Below are 10,000 nucleotides of genomic sequence, written 5' to 3' on the forward strand. Positions count from 1 at the left end.
GGAGAGAGAGAGAGAGAGATAAAAAAACTCGGATCTGAATGTTTAAGTCTGTTAATGAAACCACGCGAATGGATGGCACCGACGTGAGCAAAGTGTCATCAGAAACATACTTCCTAGAACAAGAATGGATCCTGGAGCGAGAGGACGGTCGATCGATCAAAATGCGAGAGGAAATTATGGAAATCTGAGTCCCCTTCGGTGGTTTGCTGTTGACTCTGTTTAATTATGCTATGGGTAACAAAAAAAGTAGGAAAACGACAAAATAGGTATTCATGGGCTCAGCTTTAAGCCCTCCTCGAGCGAATCGCGTCTGCTCGCGAGAAGCATTCCGCATCGCTGCGCACTCCCAAAGCGGAAGATCCCAAAATCCTTGGCAGAACTAAATAATCGAAAAACTTTTACTCAAAAGCATACCGATGCTGCAGAAACGGAATCCCGATTCAAGTGGTGAAGGTTACCTTCGATAGCTCACTCTCCCCCTCTCTCTCTCTCTCTCTGACTCTACACGTCTATCCCTCTTCATCTAAGACGGCCACACTCTCTCATGTAAAAGCAGCTGGGAAAAGCCTGGTCGGCAGACGAAAAGTTTTTCCTCCATTTGTGCCAACAGAGCATCAGCAGCAGCAGCAGTATTGGCGAAGGCTGGAGAAGCGACTTCAGCAAACTTCTACAATCCTACGAGTTCAGCGAGATGATAGGCTTTAAGTATGCTCGAAATCGGTTTTCGAGGATTCATTCAAAATGAAGTAACTGCGTCGAGGAGCGCGACTTCTGCCTAGCGCCTCGCTTCTGCTGCTGACTTTGTATATTCTCGTGTAGCAACGCGCGGCATGATGGAGCGGCCGATCGGGATTTGCGGGGCAAATAGAACTTGGATGTTTCCGACATGGCGCATCTCACGAGACCTGCCAAAGTCAAAGTGAAGGATGAATTTACTTTTCGACTTCTAGGTTAGATCTGGATGGTTTCGAGGGACTGTTAGTCCTCGAAGTAGCAGCAGCAGCAGCAGCTGGAGCCGGAAATAGTTGGTGATGTTTGGTTTTAACTTTTGATCAAGATTTCGCGAACGAACGTTCGAACGTTTTGAGGCTACTGTGGAAAGTTGAAATTAAGCTCTCCTACTTTTGGAATAGGTTTTTGATCCACGATGCATAGCGCCAAAATGGCTACTGAATATTAATTCTTTTTCGAAAGGCCGTGATTTATGCGGATGATAGTGAACGCTTACGTATAGGTTACAGCACATCCTTATCAACCGACGGACGGCAGCGTAGAATTCCCGTCGCATCCCAACGGATGATGAGGGTTTCGACAGGCGCCCGGAAATGGAACCCCCGGGAACTGCCTTACTTCCTTCCGTATCAGCTAGCTGGCTGATCTTAGAGCTCCTCGTGGTCTCCTTAGCAACGCTGAGAACCTTCGCTAGCCTCTTCGATAGGGCTACTCGCTCAGGAAGCTTCGACGGAGCCAGCCAAGACGTCATCATTAATTTTGTTTAATGTAATGTGTTTCAACAGACTGGACCAGGGAGTAAGGAACGAGGAGCTTCCTTCTCGCATACATAACATACTCCACATACACACTCACTCACTCACACATGAGTTATAGCCATCAGATAGCTATTATTTTCCATCACATGTCTTCATCGTGACAACGTTCTCGCTTCGGTGGTGGCCGGTGGTGGTTTTGTGTGCTAGCACCACTACCACTAAGCTCGACAAAAGGGATGCGCTCAACGTGGCAGATAATTTATAAGGTGAAAACCAGGGGCTTTCCAGCACCGAGCGGTGTAGTGCTGGTGTGTGTTGCCCCAACGGGAGAAGAGACTCGCTATCTAGCAGCGACGTGAAGCAGTTAACTGACGCTACCGAATGGTGATAAATTTTGCTTTTTAGTGTGTAAACCCATTAAAAGCACCCAGCCAGCGAGCCTGGCAACCTGGCTAAGAGGTATCGCTGGTGGTTACAGTAAAGTTGTTGCTGGGAGTTGCCTAAGAGCTGGGCCTGATCTGGTCACATCACAACACGTCTCCATCCATGTGATCTGTTTATCTAAATCATTTACTTTAAAAGTGGCCTTTAATAACTCGTGAGAGAGGCATTAACTACCGAGTACCCTTCAGTAAAGTGGGCCAATAATAGAAGCTGATAGGCATACCGCGAACCACTACAACTGCACTGAGTGGAATCATGCTTTTATTGATTTATCCTGCTGCATCTAGCCGCGTTGTCGAGGAGAAAAGTTTTCCTTAAGCTCCGGTCGGTGTGGTCCTTGAATTCAATTTAGCACGCCTAATTGGTACCGAGACCGCCCGAAACGTTCTTACCCCTACCCATAATCATCATAATATCCCACCCGTTGTGCCTTAAATAATTGACTTACGCCCCAGCCGCCCGGCCACGACCTCGATCACCGAGTGGTGGTGGCAGCGATGGCTATCGAAGAGTTTCGGATCAGTTCGGACCCGGAGTTCCCAGGACCGAACACCTTCCAGCCACACGGGAGCATAATTTTTCCTGCTGAACTGCTAAACTCAAACTTCATCCTTCTCGAGCCCTGATCTACTCGATAATAGCAGATAATCTCGGGTGTGGCGTGGGAGGTGGTGGGCTACTGTGCCCCCTGGAACCCTGCAACTCGTTGCCCGCTCCTTGACGAAGGTACGAGTGCCTAGGGGAGTGCCACCTAGTGTCATTGGTTGATCGAGAAAGTTTTGCGACATAATCTCAGTCATCGGTTGCCCCCTGGGGGAGGGCGTGAGGTGCTTAAGGATAGCGGAGTGTCCTAGGTGATCGGTGGGAGGCTAGCTTAAGGAAATGGTGAAGATGATATCCACCTTTTGCCTCGAAAGGTTGACAGCGTTGGCTGGATGTCCGCTGACTACGGTGTCCTCCTTTGGTGTCGATGTGGTAACCGACCGACCTCACTCGTTAACGGCAGAGCCCCTATTGGAGGCCTATTTTTAGTCATAAAATATTGATTGATTGCGGAGCGACTCTGTGTCGCTGAGAGTGTCTAGGTACTCGGAAAAGGAACTTCCACTTTGACTTCTAAGTTTCGTAATGGTCAAGTAATAGCCGCATCAAAAATGAAGCTGAGAATTATATAATAATCTTTTTTTTAACACTTAAATTGAAAAGTTTGGCCCGTCCATATCGACTATGATACGAATGTTGACGCGTTTTGAATGATAAATAATTGTTTTATGATAAGCGAGCATTTTATAAAATGTAAAACGCTTTGCTATTTCCATGGATTCGTCCATAATCTTAATATTTTTAATGAAAAGATTTACGATATCCTAATAAAAGTGCAATTACGCCCAGAAATGCTTCTCTGAGATTTATTGAGAGCATCCAAACCATGTAGCTCTCCTTGAGCAACTTCAAGTCCCATTATGCAAGCATGTTTAATCGATGATTGGACAATTTTATGATCTGACCATACGGCAGTCGACCGACACTATCTTATCATCACCATCATCATCATCATCTTCCCAGGCGTACAATTTATGGTCATGTGAGGTCCATGATTTTGCCCAGTTTCTACCGGTCCCTTTTCGTTTGGTACGATCCGCTCCACTTACGAGCGCAAATATTGAACCATTCGCTCTCTAGCCGTACAGTACTTCCGCGCTATTCGACCGAGCTTTTTTCGATTTCCACTCCCCATCTAGACAGACACCCTAGACACAGTCGCCGCCTGCTGAATGGAAGCACCTTCCACCGCACACCGAGCACCGAGAACGGAAAATGGATGCGAAAACGATAACGCTACAAATAATTGCCCTGCCAGCCCGAAACCGTCCAAGTCGAAGTCAAGAGCTGCGTCGGTATCGTCCGTGGACCAACCAGAGCCCGTAAGTAAGGTTAAAAGTGGCCAACAAGTCACACGGATTTAAAAATAACATTCTACACCACAAGAATGCCCGTGCCGGCCGCCGTCCGGCTTCGCGTACGCCTCAGAACAGATGAAAGTAATCTGGAGCTGAAGAATATTGACTTTACGCTTCGATGGTCGCCGTTACGAGTTCATGGTCGCCACCGGCGCCACGGTTGGATGGTGTGAAGAATCGGGACAGAAATGGAGGTCACCACCAGCACCAGCGTCGACGACACCAAAGATAGGACAGGACAGGACAGTGCAACATCGAGCCAATGCGAGAAGAGCGAACCATCCGTAGCTTAAACGGTTTATTGGTTTTGTGTCCATTTTTCACGAGCTCACCGGAAGCCGGCTTGACTTCCGTGCTCGCGCTTGGTGGTTATCGTGACCGAGTAGAGTGCCCTGCCGTGAGGAGTAACGCTTACGCGACAGCTTTTATTACTTTTACCATTTTATGCGCCGAAGCCCGACCGATGCCGGGTCGATACCTGTGTTATTGCTCTTGATTTGTTTTCGAAAAGAACCTTCTGAAGAAGAAAACCTTGTACACAGTGGCGTGGACAAGCCGACCGTTCCCTTCTTGGAACGTTAATAATTCGTTTTGAAACCACCAAAAAGGAAAACAGAGCCACAGTCTTGTCAGTCACCGCAGTGGAGATATTAAATGATGTTAAAAGCATCAAAATGGGAACAACCATCCTTACGTCCGTCAGCTCGGGTGGTCCTGGTCCTGGGAATGTGGGACCAGTGTAATCCCGGACAAATTGGTGTACCGTGCGCTCGAAGGCGCCAGGCGATAGCCAGCATCCGGTCATCCGGAGCAGTCATCCGTGTAGCCTCTTGAGTAGCCTCGAGGCCGAACATCGGGCACACGATGTCCCCATTGTCCCCATTCTGTGCCCCAGTATTCTGTGCCCGGTGTTATCGTGCTCACCGAGCACAAAACACAGGACGTCAGCAGTGTCCTCTTGGTTGGCCTGTTTGGCGAACGGGAAAGGATTCAGGCGCTGCAGTTCATGTCGCTCTACTCCGTATCTCATCTCGCGGTTACCGTTGTCGTCCTCGTCGTCCTTGTCGTCGTTGGAAAGCTAATGCTCACCCCTGTGCTCGTACGAACAACGGTCTAGCGCTCGTAGCTCGAAGGCGACATCATCCATCCATCCATCCATCCGTCCATCCCATCCGACATCCATTGGCCAGCGGCCACTGAGCGGATGATTCACACGGAGTGCGCAGGGGGTTTTCGAAAACCTTTCCACGCCCGGACCCACGCCCTAGCCAAGGATACCATCCTTTAATCAAATTATTCATTATCATTTGCTCAGCTTTCATTCCAGCTTTACCGACGAGCCGTGATCTCGTCGACGGCACAGGTGTGCTGCGAGTAGAAGTAGTAGCACCAGGTCCAGCGCACTGTAAAGCTAGGATCCTGCTCTGAAAGGCTCTAATTGCAGGCAAAATACGTATCCTGCCACGTAACCGTGGTTCTGCAACGATGCTCTGCTGGTTATCCGACGAGGTAGACGAAAGTTCACACTGCCTGTCGGAGCGACGGGTTTTGCGTGTTCCCTGAGGTGTTTTTAAAATATCGTCAGTTGACGGCACAATTTGATTTGTGTAGTGATCCTGCGGCAACGGAGAACAAGCGGTCCATTGCGGTCCCATTTTACGACGCACCGCAGCATGATGGTGAGCGTCGATTACTTGTAATCGCTCTTGTGCAGCAGTTTCGAGTGGTCGCTATCGTGTAGCGGTATTTGAATGAGTTTCGCGTTCCCCAAATGGTTGAGAGTTCGTTATTTGTTCGTTTGGTTTAATGTTGGTTAGAATTTTACGTGTTTTAAATAAGATTTCAATAACTTTTAGAACGAAATTCTATCTTTTTCTGCAATATGCTTAACTTTAAAAAGCCAGGATACGTCTTCTACTCTCTTGAATATAACGATCTTCCTTTTGTCTGTTGTTTAACCAATACAAGTAATACAATTACAAACATTATTCATTGCACTGCCGTTTGTTGTGAATCCAATTTCTGATGAAAATTGAACGACGGTACACAGCATCAGCGAGGATGAGCTAAAAATAAATCGATATCACCGTAGAATCGAATCAGGACAGACAAGGATCGCTGGGAAGGCCTCACACAATTCAACATCAAAAACAGCACGGTATGGCACGGCACGGCACGGCTCGGTGGACCGTCAAATGACAGGAAATGAAATTTTGTCGCCATTTTGTCATTCTGGTCGAGGGCAATGTAACCAACGAGTCACCACCGCTCCACCATCGCCATCGTCGCCCCTGTCGCCTGACAACGTCTGGCGGGGTTTCCAATTTCAATCAAATACCTGGCCACATTCGTGACACCAGCACTTCGGCTCTTCAACCATCTTCTGGGGGCTCGTTTTCGATGAATCCTCTTCGGGAGGGTACATCCTCTTTAAAGCAGACGTCCGGGAACGTCCCCACGAGGCCGTAAACAACGGCATCTAATAGTGAATTGTTTGCATCGAAGCAAGAGGATGAACATTGGAAATAGACGAGGCACTCCGGAGGCTGCGGACGGGCGAAGCAGCCTCTTCGGTTGATCGGAAAAGCGGCCGAGGACAGTTTCGATCAACATTCTTTGGGCGGGACAGCATTACCAAACCGAGGAGCACGTGAGGCGGGCTGTTTCGCTTCACCGAAGAAAAACTAATTTTAAATTTCATTTCCCACAGTCAGGCCGGTCAGGCGACCGACCGACCGACCGACGAGCGACTCCAAGAATGTCCAAGAAGCCTCGACTGCCACCTCGACATCTCCGAACATTGGATCGTTGTTTTGGACGCTTCATTATCAGTGGAATGGTCCGGTGCTCGCTCGATTCCGTTCAGTTTATAAATAGCAATAGTCCCTTCGTTGGGATCGTGCTTTCGATTACCTTTTTCCCATTTCCACGAGCTTTTCATTTTCTCCGAAAAAGGACGTATTCGTTCGTCGGTTAATAAAAGTCCTGGAATCGTGCCGTTTTTGTTTTCCTTTGGCTTTTTTTTTGGTTGCTATCTTTCGCCTCCCTTCGGTCTCAGCATTAGGTCTCAGCGGTAGCTCCAGTTCTGCGAAAGTAACAGTGGCACTGAGACGGTGCTAGACACGCAATCCTTGGGACACAACGAGCCTAAACAAACGTTGAGGGAAACACAAATAATAATCTAACCAGTACCGGAATACGGTGAATGTGGGGAAAGCGAAATGCACGCAACGATCCGGACTAGAATTTCACTAATCTAAATTCCTCCCTAGAATTACAGTCCCATCAAAGGTCAGTGCCTAGGTAGCTCGCCGGAGCCGTGGAAGGAGATGACGGAGAACCCGAATAAATACTTCGCAAAAAAAGAAAAAGAAAAAAAAACGAATCCTTCGTCCTTCTTTTTGGGCGCTGGAAGGAAACTTTTCTTCGAAGTTCCCCCGTACAATGGCCCACAATAGGTCGCCCTGGTGCGGTGCGTACAAAGGTGCGACCTCGGAGTCATGGAATTTAGGATAAATTCACTGGCAATCCCCTCCAGTGGTGCCCGGTGGCCACAGTTTATTGTACTGTCGAGCCGAAGTCATGCCAGGTGGTCCCCGGGGTTGCGTCCCGTACAACACGGGGTCGTGGATCAAGAAATATGACCTTTGTGGACAGTGTCGTCGTCCTTGTTCATGCCACTGGACTGAGAGCAGGAACTAACTGAACAAGGGGAACGGAACGGTTTAAAGTGGCTCGCTGGAACTGTCAAAACAGAAAGTTAGCGAAACAAAATGGTAGACCATGGGCACGTCATCATCACGATAAACTTTATGCGTATTCATTGCCTAGACGACTCCTGTGGTGGCATTGTTAACGATTTTTTGTTCGTTCTGGATTGTGTCAACGAGAAGCTAGAGCATTTTGTATGCTCAATAGGCTAGGAATAATGTTTTATGTTTCATTCGTTTATGTGAATGTTTTATGTTTAATCCAGGAACATGCAGTACTAGATTGTATTTAAATTGCATTTTTCCAATTCAAATTTTAACCAAAACTTCTCCATTTTTTCGTGAATTAACACTCAATATAAAGATTTCTTACCTAGCATGAAAAATAACGCCAGCCACTACACTGAAAATACTGGCCTCAACTTTGCAAACTCAACTCAGCCATCCATCTCCTGCCAGATGGTTTCTGAACCTCTACACGACCAACATTGTATTTTCGTTTCTTTTCTCTCCCTTGCGCTTCACTTCACTACAACACTGTGCGCTTGATTTATCTGCCTCCGCATTAAATTCACTGCGATTCGCTATCAAGCTAAAGGTAAAAGAGAATATTAAATGAAATTCCAAATGGACGTAAACCGAAATGGCGATGCGATGCTCGTAAAGCAATCACGCAGTAACCGCGCCGCGTGTGTTTGGCTTTTGTCTAGGATAGACGACTTAATTTATGCATAATTTTCCGACCAACACAGGCGCATACATGCACACTCACTTTACTACACAAACTCCTGAACGAACACCCTTCTTGCCGGCTACTTCAGAGTATTTAACGGATGTTAAGAAGGGAAAACCCGAACTCTCTCTCTGCCGGTCCGATGCGCTGCGGAAATTCTCAAACTTTTTTACGCAAGCCATTGCTCACACACAAGCACACACCCACACACTGGTACACGTGTCATGTCTGGTAGCAGCCGTTGCACAACTAACGAATGGCGCGCGGTGTGTTCACGTGTCTGAAGGAAGGCCACACATAACAGTCCGCCCGCCACATTGTCGAGTAAATAAAACACCAACACCATTCCAACGGTCCACACACATACACACAAGCACACGGATGTTAAGGCTTATCCTTCCACCCCTCAGCGTGCAGGGAAAGCGTTTGGTTCACTCGGCGTCGAAGGGAAAAATCATCCGATGAAAACAAATACTCGTACCACCACCCGCCCCCCGAGGGAGATTTGCTCGATTCTGGAGCGATGGTGGTGGTGGTGTAAGGAAAGGAAAGGCAAGGAACTTGGGAACGGAATTACCCTACGTCGAGACGACATTTACGTCTGGCCGTATCGGAACGGATTCGTTTCAGTTCGCTTCGAAACGAGACTCGGTGGGAGATGATTGCAAAAGAGGGAACAAAGACGACGAGCTAGACGACGAGCTGGCCACTAGGGACTGGGGTGTTGGGCTGCTTCCGGAGATATAGAGAAGAGATGATGATGCTGCTGCCATCATCCGTCAGGGCCGGGCACTCGGATCGACCGTATCGAAGTGTGGTAACACCATCTAACTGGATCTCGGTGTCGTCGTCGTCGCCGTCGTCGTCGACGTGGCGGAATCGAGGGCTTATTAGAGCACGCTAGATGATTTATGGTGTAACGTAACAGCCCTCCCACCGGGTGCCGTGATTTGGTGAAATTGGTTGGCGGTCACCCGAGAGCCCCGGAAACCAACCCCGGAAGTGCCAACCAGGGAGTCCGTGGTGTGTGTTCAGTGTGCGCGTTGTTGGCGAGCCGATGTCGAGTACAACACTAATCAACCTCTAGCGGAAAGCAGCCCCTTTTTGTAGTGCCCCCCCGTGGTGTCTGCCACCGGAAGTGGTGGGCGGGGGAGTGACAGAGGAAAGGGTTGTCGCAGCCACCCATCAATGGGCGGTGGGACGCCGGCCAGGCCGGCGTCACTTAAATATCCTTTCACAAATGTGCTTGCACTCCATCTCGTACGCAATTTGGAGTATTTACTACTACTACTACTACCACTACCAACACCACCATCAACAGCACCGAACGTACACACAGACACACACGGCGAGGATGCGTTTCGCGCTCTCTGTCACTCCTGTTCACCCCCCCCTCTCCATTAACCCCCGCGCGCAGGGGATGATGTCTATTTTTGGCTTCTTTTCCCTCACCTTCGCTCGACACAAACACAGACACAGCCACTCGATGGCCAGAGTGTTAATGATGGCGCAATATACGCGAGGCCTGGCCTTGCCGCGAACACAACAGGACAACCCGACCCGAACGGGCGATACGTAGGGTGACTCGGAACGGAGCGACCGATTCGCTTTCGGGCCACCGGACGACTGACAGGGATTAGCAGCGTACGGTACGGTGTAGCG

General features: G+C 48.8%; 1 protein-coding gene across 1 annotated transcript in view; it reads right to left on the minus strand.

The window, feature by feature from the left end:
- The window catches only part of LOC126578322 (uncharacterized), a 23,050-nt gene extending 13,104 nt beyond the window's left edge, over nucleotides 1-9,946 (minus strand). The window contains exons 1-2 of the mRNA XM_050240754.1: nucleotides 9,791-9,946; nucleotides 7,979-8,197 (exon numbers count right to left, since the gene is read on the minus strand). The gene's annotated coding sequence lies outside the window, so the exon portion shown is untranslated. The remainder of the gene's footprint in view (nucleotides 1-7,978; nucleotides 8,198-9,790) is intronic.
- Nucleotides 9,947-10,000: the final 54 nt, after the last annotated feature.

This window comes from Anopheles aquasalis, chromosome 3 (genome assembly GCF_943734665.1).
Source record: "Anopheles aquasalis chromosome 3, idAnoAquaMG_Q_19, whole genome shotgun sequence".
Taxonomy (NCBI): Eukaryota; Metazoa; Arthropoda; class Insecta; order Diptera; family Culicidae; genus Anopheles; species Anopheles aquasalis.